This window comes from Carassius carassius, chromosome 10, assembly GCF_963082965.1.
Source record: "Carassius carassius chromosome 10, fCarCar2.1, whole genome shotgun sequence".
In the NCBI taxonomy this organism is placed as follows: domain Eukaryota; kingdom Metazoa; phylum Chordata; class Actinopteri; order Cypriniformes; family Cyprinidae; genus Carassius; species Carassius carassius.
The window spans coordinates 27,892,878-27,911,093 of NC_081764.1; the positions used below are offsets into that span (position 1 = coordinate 27,892,878).

At 36.7% G+C, this 18,216-nt stretch overlaps 1 protein-coding gene across 3 annotated transcripts in view; it reads left to right on the plus strand.

The window, feature by feature from the left end:
• LOC132152061 (protein TANC1-like) overlaps positions 1-18,216 on the plus strand; it is a 97,974-nt gene that overhangs the window by 36,789 nt on the left and 42,969 nt on the right. The window lies entirely within an intron of this gene.

The window sequence follows — 18,216 nt, forward strand, 5'->3', positions numbered from 1 at the left end:
GTGTACCAGTGGGTCTGTTAAGAAACATTCTTTTATATGAATGTTTGCATTTGTAGTTTAATTCAGATGTCCCCACAAGGATAGTAAAGAGATAACCAGATAAGATAACCTACACTTTATAAATAAATAAATATTGAATACTTATTTAATGGTAATGCTCGTGTTGAGGGTTAAGTTAGGGGGAATTAAAATATCATTACCTCAATATAAAAACCATAGAAGTCAGTGGAAAGTCTGCACAGTCTTGGAATGAGATTTGTCCTTGTCGTAAGATGAGGAATGGTGTTTTTAAGATGTGGGGTGTTACATGAATTTACAGCTGAGAGTTCAGTATATCCAGCAGTCCATTAAACCACATTCCTCCCTCCCTATTTCTTACGTGGTATATTTCTGTCTTCAAGGGCCAATCTTTCTCTTTTCTCTGTAGAATGCTGATCTGTGCTTGTATGTGATGCTGTGGAAGCCAGTTAGGATGACAAATTTCAGCTCTGCATTGTAAAATCTAATTGGAATATGTGTGAAATCTGGAGGATTACAGGTGGACACATAAATTATTTTTTTTATCCCCTCCCCACAAAAGGCTGCATTTATTTGACCAAAAATGCACAAACAGTTATATTGTTTAATATCATTACAATTAAAAAAAAAAAAATATATATATATATATTTTTTTTTAATACATTTTTACTTTTCTTTTTTTAATGTAATTTATTCCTGTGATGGTAAAACTGAATTTTTCAGCAGCCTTTACTCCAGGACTCAGTGTCACATGATCCTCGAGAAATAATTCTAACATGCTGAATTAATGCTCAAAAAACATTTATTATTATTATTATTAATGTTGAAAAAAGTTTTGCTGCTTAATGTTTTTATGAAAGCCATGATACTTTTCTCGATATTCTTTGAAAAGCAGTTCATCAATATTTGTAATTATGTAACTTTTCTCACTTTTGATCAAATTAATGAGTACTTTCTGAATAAAAGTATTAATTCAAGTGGCATTTGACATAATAACTGTAAAATATATATATTTTTTTATCCTAAAAACAGTTGATTTCCTGCTGACTTGAAAAAAATCCTAGATTCTGTGTAAACAAAAGCACACCTGCAAATGTTGCCATTTAGAGAGCAGTTGTTTTCATGTTTTTGGACACACTAACACACAGAATTACACAGATGACACATTCACAAATGTCCCCTAATTAAAAGTCATTTGTTATTTTTGGACCCTCTCCCTAGACACCTCTGTTCTATTTCAGGCAATCGTTCTGTTGCTTTGGCCTTTAATTTTATACATCTAGAATATTGGTGCAGCTACAAAACATTAATTATGAAGCAGTCTCACCCCCACCGTTTGATGATCTCTAATGCAGATTATGAGAATGCACCGATGCGGTCCCCCACTCCAGTTGAACCTGATGTAGATGCAAATGAATGATCTCCATGTCAGTGATGGCCCAGATGACTTTGACTTTCAGCTTGAGGTTCATTATCCTGACAGATGTTCTATAAATGCTCTCCTCCTCTCCCTCCATACCTGTGTGGATTAAAAACTGAGCTCAAAATGGACAGATTTTCAGATCTGATCATAGAACCAAGAATCGTAAAAAAATACATGCCACACACCAACTGTTCATCTCCAAAACAGATGACTTTGAAGTGCATTAGAGTCCGACTCTTCCTGTGTAAAAGGCAATTATTGTCTCTGTGTGTTCACTTACTGTTTCCTGAAAGGATGAAAAAAGCCTTTGTGATGTCATTACAGATGCCAGCAAATCCACCTGTGATTGGGCAAAGTGCTGATTAACTGAATGATTTCATCTTGTGATGTAATTGCATCTGGTGGATTGGAATGTTTCTCACAAATGCTAGGGATTTTTTCCTGATCGCTGATCTTTCTTTATAAATAGAGGGAGAGTCCTATTATTAGTTCTATTGTCCATCCTTAACATGCATTCTTGCATTACTGTGGGAGTAATGCAAGTCTACTACTTTAGACCAATTCATACCAATGAGTTTTTCATTTGCTTTTGGATTATTGCAAAAATAAGCTCTGTGGTCAGCAAAAGCTATGCATTTAACCACAAAGCCATTAAAAAAAATAAAGCCTTACTGTAGGCCAATGGAACAGGAAGTTCTTACTCGTGTCCGGGTTTTGGGCTATAATAATACGTCACTCTATATGTGCTGCATCATGAATTGTGTTATGACACATTTTGTTTTTCATTAACATGTTTTGTGCATTAAGGGGCATTCACACTAGCTCTGTTGGCATTGAGGCCACAGTAATTAGTGACGCACAGTATTAATACCATATAGGTTATATCTAAGATTTTTATTTAATTGATAATAAAAAAAAGTGTAATTTCCATATACCAGCCAACATTGTGTATCTAATTGTGCAAACACCTTTCCCTATATTTGGTATAGATTTATTTTACCACACTACATTAAGTCACAAAGTCAAGCTTTAAAAACTTAAATAATGTAATAACAATGATAAATGTAATATTTGGCAAATATACATTTTTCATGCTGTGCATTATGTCATGATGCCTAAATTTACTTGTAACATTTACAACAATTCTAATCTAGTTTTAGAATTTCTTTTTCACACAAAATAGTCTAGGTATAGAATTTGGAATATTGATGATAACATGAAAATATTTACTGGCTAATGGTAAATTAATTTAAAGTAATTTAAAATAAACTGGTCATATTTGATTGAAATTTAATACAGGTGGCATAAACCTTGAAAATCTTGTTATATAGGAGGATATTAGCTAATTAGTGTCCTATTCCTAGTTGCCTAGGAAATCACTGTTTTACAAAAGGTAGCACAGGTACAAGGTTGACTAGCAGAGACCATTGACAAGTGCAGTGCCATGTACTGTCAGTTATAAGGGCCTTTCGCACCATGGGAACCTTTTCATAGTACCAGAACTAATTGTGGAATTACCCACTTTGGGCATTTTTGCACCCCCGGAACAGCGTGCGATTTAAGTACCGGACTGCCTTTTTCGAGAACCAAATTAGCTCCTACTTCGGAGCAGTTTCTAACCAGCACAAGTAGTACTACACGTGACATAAGTAGACATTGATTGGCCAGATGCGTTCTAAAACACCCTCACCCACCATGATCTAAAATGCCGTGTAAACATAGTGTCAACTTATTTCGCAAGTATGATGAACTGCGACAGATGGACGGACGTAGTAGTGCAAGCACTTGTAGCAAATGTAGCACTGCCAGTTGTCATTGGAGATTCTTAATCCTCCTTTCCATTCTTTCAACCACTTTATGTATACTTCGACATTCCAAGACACAACAAAAACACACCTCTGATCACAGCATCCTCCATCCTTCTTTTGTTAACGTTGTTCTTCTCCATTGTTGAACGTCACGCAGAAATGACATCGCTGTCAACCACCTTACATCTCTTCCTAGTATACACTGTCAGTGCGAATGCAACCCTTTAAATGTTTCTGGGAAATAGTTTGCGCAAACTCGTCCCAGTATTTTAGTACTGTCCATTAAGTTCTGGAACTAAAGTGGTGCAAAAGGCCCATAATGTAGTACAGTCAGCATCCACATTTTGAACAAGAGACCAAGCAATACTCAAATTTGAGCATCAGAGATGTCCTAAAGCTCATAGCCCATAGTATGGACTAATACTGCGCTTTTGAATCTTAGAGTTTCAGCCTTTCATTTTGACTGAGCTGACAAATCTCTATGGCAACATTGTGTCTGTTCTCTTTGAGCCATGACCAGCATTTTCCACTGATATCTTCAGAGCACAATCTCCATGATGCAATTCTAATGAGCACTAATGATTTACCCAGCACAGATCTCTCATTACAGTTTGATAATACTGCACCGCATCCCGCCGTTTACACCATACCGCTGCTCGTTGTCTTCCGGATCCATGCATAATCTCCTGTTACATGTGTTTCAGCCATTAGCTGAAAAAATAAACCTTGAAACAACCGGGCTGTAATTTAGATGTCATTTTGCGGGAAAAACTTTGACTCGTTTGACCAAAAAAAAAATCACAAGACTCGGTTGACTTATGCCAGTTGATATGGTTTTCTGAAATAGATGCTTGGCCAGAGCAAATGTAATAAAGATTAATTGGTCCTTTATTTAATGACAAGTGTGCACTGGCTCTAACAATTGCTAGCATGGAGGTGTGCATGCTTTATATAAATATATAAAATTAACAAATAAGATTAATGTCACCAATGATTTATTGAATGAATCACTTGCTTTTGTTACTTCATATCACAACATCACACATGTACACAACGTACACAATGTTATAAATAAATTAAATGTAACATTTACAACAAAAAGTTGTAAGGATTTGTGATTGCAGTTGCTGTCAGTGATTGTAGGAATATGTTTAATTTGAAGTTTTCAAGGGTGGGATAACATCAAAGTTAGAGCAACAAGATATAGCCTGTTATTAGCCATGTGTGTGGGATTGCTTTGAAAAACCCATAATCAAAGTTTGATGACAGTTTTATTAATAATAATTTTATTAATTAAGTGTTGTCGCTGGAGATAAAAAGGCTACTCATAGTCTAAACTGATCTGAAAGGATCTTAAATTTGTGTGGTATATAAACATTTATTTTTGACAAAAAATTATTATGACTAAGCATTGGCTGCTATGGATCGAAGACAGAGTGAATTTTCAGCATATGTTCAGTTAATTTTAGCATTATAGTGCGTACATAGCTGCTGATATACATCAAGAAGGGTACCGGCGTTCAATTGTTCAAGTGTAAATGTTTTTCAGATCCTCTCATGTTGTCTTATACCATTTGTTAGCTAAGTGTTTTATATTATTCATTATCATATTAGCAAGATGTACATCTAAGTAAATTTAGGCAGCCACGGCACTAAAGATCACTCTGGATGAGTTTGTCCCTCTGGCCTATGATAAAATTCAGCAGATCTCAGTTCTTAAGCCCTTAATCTTTTGATTATTGCTTTGGTTTGTTCCATTGCAACAACGGTCATTAAAAAGCTACAACTAATTGTATTTGGTGGTCAGTGAAACATGTCATGCAAATTAGAAGCATTGTAGAGGCACAGGATTGTGTTGTAAAGCATCTTAGTTTCTCTTTTTGGGGACCAAGCACCAAAGGTGCTTAGGCACCTATTGTATCCAATTTTCTTCTTCTTCTTCCTCTTCTTCTTCCTCTTCTTCCTCCTCTTCTTCTTCCTCTTCTTCCACTTCCACTGCAAGTCTTTGGCAGCCCATAGAACTGCTTGCGGGAAAGTTGTGAAATTTGGCACAGTGATAGAGGACAGTCCCCGCATTAACCCCTAAGTGTCTAAATCCAACTGTCTAGCGCCACAACTTGTTCAATATTTCTATTACTTTATGCTAATAACTTTTGAACCATAAGGCAGTGGTTCCCAACCATGTTCCTGGGGGCCCCCCAACACTGCTGGTTTTCCATGTCTCCTTAATCAAACACACCTGGTTCAGATCATCAGCTCATTAGTAGAGACTCCAAGACCTGAAATGGGTGTTGCAGACAATGAGAGATATAAAAAATGTGCAGTGTTGGGGTGGCTCCAGGAACATGGTTGGGAACCACTGCCATAAGGCACAAAATTCTGAATCCTTGGCTCATGCTGTGTCGAATGAACACCAAAATTCATAAATCACAAGATTTCGTTTTTTCGCTATTTTTTAGTTGTTCGTAAAACCTACTTTTTCGAACTTGGCTCAGATCATCTTCAGATGGGTCAGATCATCTTCAGACCATCCTGGCAAAATGTTATGGAATTAAAGTTGATTCGTCCCACCCTTCTTAACTAATGCATGAAAGAATTCTATGAAAAGCACGTACAAATGGATGTGAGGCTATATCTCCACAACGGTTTGGTGTATTGAGACTATACTTGCTGTGTGTTATAATAAACATGACCTGAGATTACTTGCAGTGTCTCGGCACAGTGGGGGTCAAAACAGGTCTCTTTAGATTCGGTGCATCGTGCCAAGTTGAAACATACCAAATGTTTCAATGTCAGCAATTTTGGGTAACGGCCTTTTGAATTTTGTCAAAAAAAAACAATATTTTAAGAACGCTTAGACTTTATTACGAAAATCCATATGCATCTTCGGCATCATGCCCTGATGCCACTCAAAAAGTTTGGATGCAGCACCACCTTGTGGTCAAAAGTTATAAAGCAATATATGAAAATGCTAATAACTTTTGCATAAATTATAATATTGTAATGAGACTGATGTTGATAGATTCCTTGCATCATATTGAGAACATTGATACCAATTCTGCCATAATTGGTTGAAATTCCTGTCCGCCATTTTGATTCATGTTGAAAACTTACTTTTTCTAACTCCTCCTATTAGTCCAATTTTCACTAAATTTGACTGATCATCTTCAGACCAAGCTGGCAAAAAGTTACGGATTTCGTGTCGATATATGAAACCGTTTTAATTTTGAGCTCCCTTCCTCAAATCTTGCCCTGGAGGTCCAATGCGCTGCAGAGTTTAGCTCCAACCCTGATCAAAGTCACCTGCCTGTAATTTTCAAATTATCCCAAAGACATTGATTGGCATTGATTAACATGCTCAGGTGTGTTTGATTAGGGTTAGAGCTAAACTCAGCAGGAAAGTGGATCTCGAGGTCCAGATTTGAGGATCCCTGGTTTAGAGCATCAACAAATTTGCTGGTTAAGATGCCAAAATGCATCTGAGGCTGTATCTCTGCAAACTTTGATGCATTTGCACCAAACTTTTTATGTGCCTTTGACACCTCACACTGACCATGCCACATCAAAAAGCGCCACCTATTGGTCTAAAGTAATAAACCATTCATTTATTATTAATTATGGAATTTACAAAAATGCTAATAACTTTTGATTGCATTCGCTTATTGCAATGAAACTGGTCTCAAATATTCCTCGGCTTATGCCGACAACAGAAATGCCAATTTTCCCTTAGCAAATGCTGTAAACCTACTTTTTCAAACTTCCCCTCAAGCCTCGGTTCGATTTTCACCAAAATTGAGTCAAATCTTCTTCAGACTGTGCTGACAAAATGTTATGTATATCGTGTCGATAGACAAAACCATTTTCGTACTTTTATTACTCATTGTTGCATTTGATCTGATGCTCCATGCCATGCTTAGCTCCTCAATTTGCCTCTTGAGTGCTTGGCCCCACAATTGCTGCTTGCAGCAATATTCTTTTATTTGTTTGTTTTGGTATTATTTATTTTGTTTTGTTTTGTTGTTTGTTTTGTTATGTATTTATTTTATGTGTTTACTTTATTAGAATTATTTGTTAGATTAATTTATGATTTTAATTATTTTTGTATTCAGTTTTGTATAATCAGTTTGTTTATGGTTTTTATTTATTTATTGTTAATTTTTGTTTTTATTATTTATTTATTTTTGACATTTATTTTTTGCATGTATGAGTATATGGTATATTTTATTTATATATATATATATATATATATATATATATATATATATATATATATATATATATATATATATTTTTTTTATTTATTTTACTGTATTATTTTTGTTTTATTTAGTTTTGTTTATTCATTTTATTAATTTTGAAACAAAAGATTTTTGTTACATACAGGGTTCGAAATGACTTGGGACTCTTGGGGGGTCCCCTAAAATTTTATTAATTAGCAAACAAATGTATGATCAAAAAAGAGAGAGGTAATCGAAGCCCTTGCCCCGCTGCAAATATCTAGATACTTATCCCCGACCCACCCATATAGACACAGAGTAAAATGAAATTCTGAAAAACTATCTATCACTTCTTCTTGCTTTACTACTCTTTCCAATACTTCCCGAAAACAATTTCACCTGATGATTTGAGTAGCTCTTTTTGTAAAGTTCTAGGATGATTGGGGTAATTTTGTAGGGCAGGCCTAGTGCTTCTGCATAGAAAATAATAAAGTACAAGCATATATAAATGCAATAGAACAAAAATACATGTGAAATAAAGCAGTGCTTTTGGTTTTTCAGGTAAATTAACTGTATTTAGTTACAGAAATTGAATAATCAAATGTAAAATAACACTGCATTCAAGACTTGAATGACACAGACTTGAATTAAGTCCTGGTTATCTTTCGTAATCACTGACTGGATAAGTAACGTTAGGTTGTTAAGCTAGCTTTGAATAACTAGTCTAGCTGCTAGGTCTGCTGTTAGCTGGCAGATCATTTGGTTTCATACACATAAGTTACAGCTAGCAAGAAACGTTGACAAACATACTCTTCTACATTACACTTGGTATCTCTAGTTAATGCAACTTTTGATATAGGATCTTGAACTCTTAATATCTTACTATAAGCAATTATGGAGATATAAACACAATCGAAGCACTTACTGGATTTTCATTCAGGATTTCACTCTTTATGATGTCTCTTTTTGCCGCGTTCATCTAGTACCTGTCTGTGGGAGCACTACAACAACTATCTGTGACGCTGTATAGGAACTCAATCGGCTAATAGCTGCACTGATTGTTGCCTCGCGCTAGGAAATCAGTTAATTACCATTATAAATACAAAACGTCACTAAAACCTATAATTTTCGCAATCATTTTTAATGTTAAAATATATTTGTCGGGGACCCCCCAAAATCCAAAAATTAATTCTTATGGGGGGTCCCTAATGACTTATGGAGGGTCCGGGACCCCCCCAGACCCCCCTCATTTCGAACCCTGGTTACATATGACCATATAATGCTATTACAGTTCAGAATAACAACAAACTTTCAAAAAACATTATTTTCTTAAGCAAATTTATAAAATGTCATCCTTCCATTTGAAGATATAGCACTTAGTTTTTTACTGGATTGTGTATTTACTAATGCTGGACCCCTGTATTGTATCTCTCTCTCTCGCTCTGTGTCTGTCGTACTCCTTCACCACCTCCCCCTCTTTTTTTCACCCTCCTCCATACATAGATACATACCTCTCCCTCTATCATATCTCACACTATCTGGCCTGTTGGGGATCTTTCTCTGTCTGTCTCTCACATACATACGTGCACATGCTACCAATGAAAAGAATTGTGGGAAAAGAGTGAGTTTGTGTTCTCTGAAGATATTTTCTTATGTTATTACCTATATGTGGAAGAACAAGGCCATCTGATTAAAAGGGATGGAGTGGAGATGGAAGTGTGGACGGGGGAGGGGAATGGTGTTTCCAAGCTTTTTAGCATGCAAATAGATTTCAGCGTCTAGAAAATGAAAATGACAGGGGCCGAATGAGATGAGTGAGATTATGGTTGGGTCATAGTCTAAGAGGCAGGATAGAAATGGAGACTGGAGAATTTGGAGGAATTGTCTGATTTACCCCAATATCTGATTCTTTACCTGGTTCTCAAACCACACTGAATTTTTTTTTTTTTTTATTCATCCATTTAAAAAAATTTAGGGTAATGAATCAAATCTATATTTAATAACTTGAGCCAATGAAAAATAAATAATTTGCCCTAAACAATATTTGAACAATACTATGAAAACTATTTTATAAAACTTGGCACTAAGTATATTTTTCTTGAACAAGTAAGTCAATTTAAATTCTATTTTTGATCTAAACTGTTAAATAAAGATTTAATCAAAACAAACATTCTCATTTAAGAAATTTATTTTTATAGTTTTCATAGACATAGGAAATATTGTTTAGGGCAAGTTATTTATTTTTCATTGGCTCAAGTTAAAGAATATAGATGTGAAATCATTACCCTAAATTTTTGGATGGGATGAATGAAAAAATTTTCAGTGTAATTTCCAAGTTAAATCTATATCAGTTGTTTTATTTGTCCAATTTGTTAAACTAGAAAATTAATGGGAAAAAAGCAAACAAATGAAGGAACATTCATACAGTTTTTTGTTTTATTATAATTCAATTCCAAATGTTAATTTAAAAAAACAACAAAACATGAATTTTTATCTGAAAACATTTCCCCATAAAACATGAATAAAATCTAGTTTACCAAACTAACATAAAACAGTTTATCTCAGAATCACAACAAACGGAATCAAAACTATCTGGTTTTATTCCAAAATATTGCCAGTACTGAATTTTAGGTGCCAACTCACCTTTTCTGGGGTTGAGCATTACCTGCTGAATAAAGTATAAAGTGCTTTTCAAATACTTAGTCCAGGTGCAGGGCATAAATCAGTCTGAAAAAATGGACATAGAAGGCCTGAGATCAGTTGGTTCATCCATTACAAAGTTTTCTTCCAAGATGATTTCCACTCTAGATGGGTTAGATGTGGACTTGCTTGATCATCACTGAGGATTCTTACTGGAGTCTGTCTTGTCAGCTACATCCTAACAAAGGAAGAAATGGATCGAAAAATACATTATCAAGTCAGTTAGATAATGCTGTTGTCAAATACCCAAGATCATATGCTGCCTTCACACCATGTACTACTTCTACAAGGACATGAATTCTTTTTCCAAAATTTTGAAATTAAGACAAAAACAACATGGGATGAATGCACTTATACATAACTGGTTTACTGTAAATATGGGTGGTGATGTGGGTGATGTCAGGCTTGTCATTTACAACTTTTCTGTGAAGATCAAACATTAAAGTTACAGGGCCCTATCATACACCCAGCGCAATGCGACCCAAGGCGCAGCACAAGTGTGTTTACTAGTTTCAGTCCGGCGCAGTTCGCATTTTCCCATCCAGCGCCACGTCGTTTAATTAGCAAATGCATTTGCGCCCATTTGTGCACCCATGGGCATGCTGGTCTAAAAAAGGAGGTGTGTTCAGGCGCATTGCTGGCGCATTGCTATTTTAAGAAGCTGAAAATAGACTGCGCCATAGACCAACTCAAACCTGATCTAAAGTCAATGGCGCAATATTTTTTTGTTATTTAAAGGGCGCGTTGGTAGAAAATGCGCCTCTGGGCGGGTCCACAGTGCGCGTTGACTTTGCTTATTACACACAGGGATGCGCATCATACAAACATGGCAAATATTAAAAACAAAAGGATTACGGTGTAAAAGGATATTATTGTGTAGGCTACATAAATATAAAAATGTAATGATGGATAGTCATTGCGTGTATTAGAATTAGGCTACCTATTTGCAATTCAACCTATTATACTGTTATACTACTTATAACGATGAAAGAAATTCTACTTCATCCCATGCCGCCTTCACCTCGGGAAGCTTTGGTGGATTCCTGCTTGTCCCGTAGGTGATCTGCTCGCGCGCTTTAACTTCGGTTTCTTCGCTTGAGAAACATTCAGCTTTTCCACCAACAAATTCCACCATGTAAATAGCGATCCGCCATGGCGCGAGAGCATCTCGCTCTTAAAGGGAATGGGAGATGACACTCTGATGGGTTTATTGAATGTTACACCCATTACTTATTAAGAGAATTGGGACAACCCATTCCAAAAAAAAACACGGACCGTTTTTCCCGCGTTAAAATATCAAAAGTGGAATTGGACACCCCCTGAGTGCACCTGCGACGTGTGCTTTACACTTTGTGTTTAAATCGTTAAAATAGGGCCCACAGTCTTTATAAGGACATCTGACTTAAGGGTTTACATTTAATTGTGCAGTGTACCTGTCAATAAAGTGATCCTCTTCAGAACAGGTCTCATTTAACCCACATGACATACAGCTGATCTGGAGTTATGCTGTGAGGTGACGTGTGTACATTTTAGTGCATAAAATAATTTTAATATATGTACATGCCTGATTTGAACGACATTGTTTTCATTCTTGTATGAATTACGTCCATGTTTGAACATAGAGACAGGGTTTCACAGACAGGGCTTAGCTTAAGCCAGGACTAGGCCTTGGTAAATCAGGATATTTAAATAACTTCTATAAAAATGCCTTAAGAACTTTACTGGTGTGCATCTTGAGACACAACAATGACACTGACATATTTTAAGATGTGCCAGTACAAGATATTTTCAGTTAAGACAGCTTGAACATGCATTTTAGTCTGAAACTTGTCTGTGAAACTGGGGGATAATGTTAATATAACGTTAGCTGTGCTTTCTTTTCACAGTTATGAGGGCCATACTTACACTTCCAAAGCATCTCTTCTATTTCTTCCTCCTTAAAAAACAAGGTAGTTGTTAAGAGGGCTCTGAACCTAGATAGAACAAAAGTATATTCATCTGTTTTTGTATTTATACCGTTAATTACTTTAAACTTAAACTTGTTTCAAACAACAGCTATGTCTATTAAACGTGGTCGTTAAATTATTGCACTCACCATATTAGTGTCACCATCATCTCTCCTCCGCTGGAATTGCAGCTGCTGTATGAGTAAAATTAACTTACACTCCTCATAAACAAAATAGAGTGAAAAAGACGAGAAAAGAAAAGACGAAAATAAACTCTGTCGATCTCGCTGGTCTGGGGTTCAAACGCTTTTTGGTCCGCTGCAGGTGCGAGTAAACTAGTTAACTAACGGATGAGAAATGTCCGTCATTTAGACAAACAACAGTTTTTGCCGATCTCAAACAGTCTCTCGAGGAAAAGAAAGAGCCAAAAAAAAGGTAAATGGTGGAAAATAACATCTTAACCATCGACTATAACTTATCTGAAACAAAGTTTCCACCTTCTCATCCACAGCTCGTTGAATTCACACACAGTCACTGTGACAAAATGGTGTCCTTAACGGACTCGCAGCAACAGTGTGACGAAGCCTATAAACTAATGATATAAACTAAATAATATGAGTTAATCTAACCTGAAATTTAACATTCGTCAAAACAAATGTCTTAGTTGAGCTCTTAATGAAAAATATTTATATTTATCAATGTTTTGAACTAAAAAAAATTACTTGAAAAATAAAACAAATAATGGTAATTTAAATTGAAAGACAAATTATTAATTGGATGAAGTACTGCTTGAAAAACTTTTTTCAGTGCATATACCTGGGGGTCCAATGTGACTGGAAATTTATAGTGCTAAAAAAAAACTATTCTATTGAGCCTGTCTGGCACCAACAACCATTCCACATTCAAAGTCACTTCTCCATTCTGTTATATTGTGCATTTGAAAAAAAAAAAAGATTTGTGCTGAAAGTGTATTTACGCATAACATTGTTAGAATGAACTGCACAAAAGATGGATAATTATTCCTTTTTAAATCTGCTATTGAAAAAAGTATATTATTTATGTTAGAAAAACACGAGTGCTTGCAATACAATCTTTAATATAAAGGTTTCAAAAGGAGGTAGTGGCAGAAGAATCATTTTTGGATTCCCAAAGAACGTTTCGATGAATAGATCTTAAAATTCTGTCAGTTTTGCTCAAGATTCTTCAAAGAACTGGATGCCAACATTTATTTTTAAGTAGGGATGCACAGATACCTAAAGTTATTTGACTTTAAGGAGAGGGAGAGAGAGAAAGAGAGAGACAGAAAGAGAGCAAGAACGAAAGCAAGAGAGTCCGAGAGCACGCACTTCTGTTCTTCTGTTCTGATCTTGATTGCTTTTTTTTTCTCCATTAGTGCATGAATTTGGATTAAAACTAAATTGGAAATATAAAACAAAAATTATAGGTGCATTCACCATAAACATCATTTATTTTAAATATAAAGCATACACGATTACAGCAAAAGTGAAACTAGCAGACTGTGTGAAATGCGTTAGGCTGGAAGCTCATGTATAGCTTGCTCTAAAATGATTGCTTATATTCATGACATCAAAGTCATTACACTGGTTTATTCCAGTAATTTGCTGTACAACAAACGTTTAGTTTAGATTTACACAGCTCACTCAAACAATCAGGAAGGAATTTGGCAACTGATCTGAAGTGATTTTCATACACAGACACATGCACACACAAGTGTTACTAGTTTTCTAGACTTCTGGCCTGCCAAAATGAGAAAGCACCACTACACTACTGCTTGAGTTCTCTGCAAAAACAAACCATGTCTAACTGTGTGTGTGTGCACGTGTGAAGGATATGGTTTGGTGTACATGGTCTTCATAAGCAAAAGGGGAGTGAAATGTGTGAACTCATTGGGAGGTCTGTGTCCTTTGGCAAACACGGATCAACTGGAGACCAGCTGAGAGAAGCTGGCTTCAGACTTGTGGACCACCGTAAACGTGCCTAGAAACAAACTCATTTCACTCTCCTAATGTCTGTATGTAAAGAAAAGCAGAATAAATTGTTTAATTAGGGAACATTTTTCTGGTTTAACATGCTTTTATATGACTTTGAATGTAGACCCGGAGGGCGAGTGTGCTTATGCTGAATTTCATTGAATGTTAATAAATGTTTTATGAATGATGTATTAAATATGGATTCTGCCTGAGGTTTGTCTGTGAAATCTGCAGTCAGTCGAAAGCAAACAACACTGCCTGACCAGCAGTATCAATCAATTGTGAAGTGATTTGTGTAAAGCTGGATTGATGGCAGGAGATGTTAATGAGGGAGAGAGGGAGTAGGACAGTGTGTTGCTGACGGAGTGCAGTATGCTAATTAACTGTGGCCGGTTGCCCTGTCACCCCCTCAGGGATGCTACACAAGACTGCTCTGCTCATTTACATAACGTAATAGTGTAAATATGCCTGGCCACATACTTGTTTAATTGTGCTTTTGTGTCTTGCTATTTACTTGATAAATATGACATCATCAATAGAGTTTTGTGGCATTTTGTATATGTGCACGTTAGTTTGAGTATCTACATACTAGATACTCAGAAACAGCATTTAAATGTATTTACACTGCAATTACAGTTGCATCAATGATGCTATGAGAAATGTTTTGATGTTTTGGAAATAATATTTTGAATATTAATTTTTTTTTTTTTCAACTGAATGTATCTATTGATTATATATATATATATATAGCCTACAAAAAAAATCGTAGGCATTGCAATCCTTTAATTTTTAATATTTGCATGTTTGTGTGCTGCTGTGCGTCCCTGTGTTTAATAAGCAGCGTGTACACTCCTTAAATAACAAAGAAAAAACACTGCGCCAGACTTTAGACCAGGTTTGAGTTGGTCTATGGTGCAGTCTATTTTCAGCTCCTTAAAATAGCATTGCGCCAGCAATGCGCCTGAACACACCTATTTTTTAGACCAGCATGCCCATGGGCCAAAAATGAGTGCAAATGCATTTGCTAATTAAACAACGTGGTGCTGGACGGGAAAATGCAAACTGCGCCAGACTGAAACTAGCAAACACACTTGCGCTGCGCCTTGCGTTGCATTGCGCCGGGTGTATGATAGGGCCCTCGGTCTTTACTGGTAAATTACTGGAAAATTCCTGTTAAGAGATTATGTGTGAACAGGACTGTTTCAAAAATACTGAAAATTTGGTCTACCAATATACCAGTATGAGAAGTTATAGCATTATATAGCATAGTATATTACCGGTAATGTGCTCTGTGATGAGTGGGGCAGGGCCGAGAGACATGGGAACAGGAGCAAGGCCGGTGGAGTGATTGGAAATGAGCGACACCTGCTCGACCCACCGGTCTCGAGTCCCACGGAGGAGATGGAGGGATATAAAACCGGAGCGACGACAGTGAAGTATGAGAGAGGACCAGGCCTGGGTTTTAGTTGTGTTTGGTTTTTATTAGGGGTGTGCACGGATAGTCGAACATTTGAATATTCGTTCTCCTCTAATTATTTGATAAGTAAAAATGATTAAAAAAAAAGTTCACAATAAAACCTAATTTGGTCACTTTCTGTGATTCTCCACGGCATATTTGAAGATGTATGCAAGCAAAAAATATTTAATGAATGAGTAAGGGGCTGTTCACATATCGCGCCTAAAAACGCATGGAAAACGCTAGGCGCGCCGCTTTCTCCTTCTTTCCAAGGCACTCGGGCAGAAGCGCTCCTGAGGCGTCTGCCGTTGCTAAGCAACAGTGACGCACTCTCTCCATGAAGACGCAGAAATTTCAGCAAAGGATAAATCACAGACTGACTGTGATGCTTCAAAACAGCTACAAGATTCAGCACCCAGGGATGACTTTCTGGAAAACAGCCAGGGAAGCCAGGACAACATATCACAGCCACCGGAAACACCAGAGACACAGCCCATCTCACCAGACACATTATCACTTTCTCCAGCATCTCCACTTCTGTGCTTCTCACAGAAAATGGAGGAATTGGTGTATGCTGGGACTAAACTCTCTCACTCATTTGCTGCAAGCCCGCAGATATCACAAAAAAAAAACGGCAGGCCCCAAAACCACCAAAGCCTGTGGTCCCTGCTTCTGCGAGAGCTCTTCGACCACTGCCACAACGCCAGGGCCCAAACCCTCTATCTGCTGAAGGTGAACCAAAAACAACTGATAGCAGCTCTCAGTGATATGTGTCGGGTCCCCGCTATAATAACGGCAACATTCACAAATGCCTACTGAGCAAGCGGGAACCCAGTGTGCCTTTAGCTTTCTCTATTTCAGTTTTATCACGTGATAGAAAGTCTAAGGCCATCTCAAGCCGAAGGGCAAACTCATCTAATCTGCGGCCTATTATGCATCAAACTAAAATTGATGTAAAGACACAAAGCACAGCCATCAAGTTAGCATCTTTAAACATTCACTCACTAAAAAATAAATCATTTCTAATCAATGACTTTATGACCACAAACAATCTGGATTTTATGTTTCTAAACGAAACATGGCTTGAAGACAGCTGCAATGCAACAGTCCTTAATGAAGCAGCCCCTCCTAACTTCACTTACATGAGTGTCTGCAGGACTGTTAGGAGAGGTGGAGGTGTAGCTGCTCTATTTAAAGATGTCTATCAATGCAAGCAAGTGTCATTTGGTCAGTACTTGTCTTTTGAATATCTAGGGATTGTGCTGAAAGGTGCTCCATGCATTCTGTTTATTATTATTTACAGGCCTCCAAAATACTCTCCAGCCTTTGTTGAAGAGGTCACAGAAATGTTATCAATGATTTCCTCAGAGTTTGACTGTTTTGCTATTGCAGGGGATTTTAATATTCACATAGATAATTCAGAAAACAAAACTACAAAAGAAATGATAACGGTTCTAAACACTTTTGACTTGACTCAGCATGTGCATGGACCCACACACAAAGGTGGACACACTCTAGACTTACTCATCAGTAGGGGTCTAAACATTTCATCCATTGTTATTAAGGACATAGCACTATCTGATCACTTCTGTATTTTCTTTGATATTTTGATGTCTGCTACCACTGAATCTAGATCGGTCTCTGTCAGAAGGAGATGCATTAACGAGAACACAAGTGTACTATTTATGGAGGCTATATCTTTAACACCAAGCATTTCTGCAGACTCTGTTGATACTCTCCTTGATTCATTCAACTCAAAAGTTAAGAATGTTATTGATGATATTGCTCCAATAATAATCAGTAAGAAAACAAACAGACAGAAATCAGTTTGGAGAAGATCAACAGCAGTTCAGACTATGAAAAGACAATGCAGAAAAGCAGAGCGGATGTGGCGGAAGACAAAACTTGAAATTCACTATAGCATCTACAAAGACAGCCTTCATGCTTTTAATGTGAAACTAGCCACAGCTAGACAGAATTTCTTCTCAAACCTTATAAACAGTAACTTAAATAACACTCGTACTCTTTTTGCAACTGTTGAGAGACTGACAAACCCCCCCAAGTCAGATTCCCAGTGAAATGCTCTCAGACAGCAAATGCAATGAGTTTGCATCCTCCTTTTCTGAGAAGACCATCAATATCAGGAAGACGATTAGCACATCCTCAAGTAATGCAGAGGTCAGACAGATTAGGCCACAATATAAAAAAGATACTATGTCGATTTTTGAAGCAATTGATAGCAAAATTCTGGAAGACATAGTGCAGCACCTAAAATCGTCAACCTGCTATCTTGACAGACTTCCCACATCTTTTTGCAAAAATGTGTTTAACTGCTTAGAAGCAGATCTTTTAGAAGTGGTGAACGCCTCACTTCTTTCTGGAACATTTCCAAACTCCTTAAAAAATGCAGTTGTTAAGCCCCTCCTGAAAAAGAGCAATCTTGATAACACCATTTTGAGCAATTTTAGACCAATATCTAATCTTCCTTTTTTAGGTAAAATTATAGAAAAGGTCGTATTTAATACAGAGACAGCACTCATTAAGATAATAAATGATATTCGCTTAAATTGTGACTCTGGCAAAATATCGGTGCTGGTATTGCTAGATCTCAGTGCTGCGTTTGACATTGTCGATCATAACATACTACTAGAGAGACT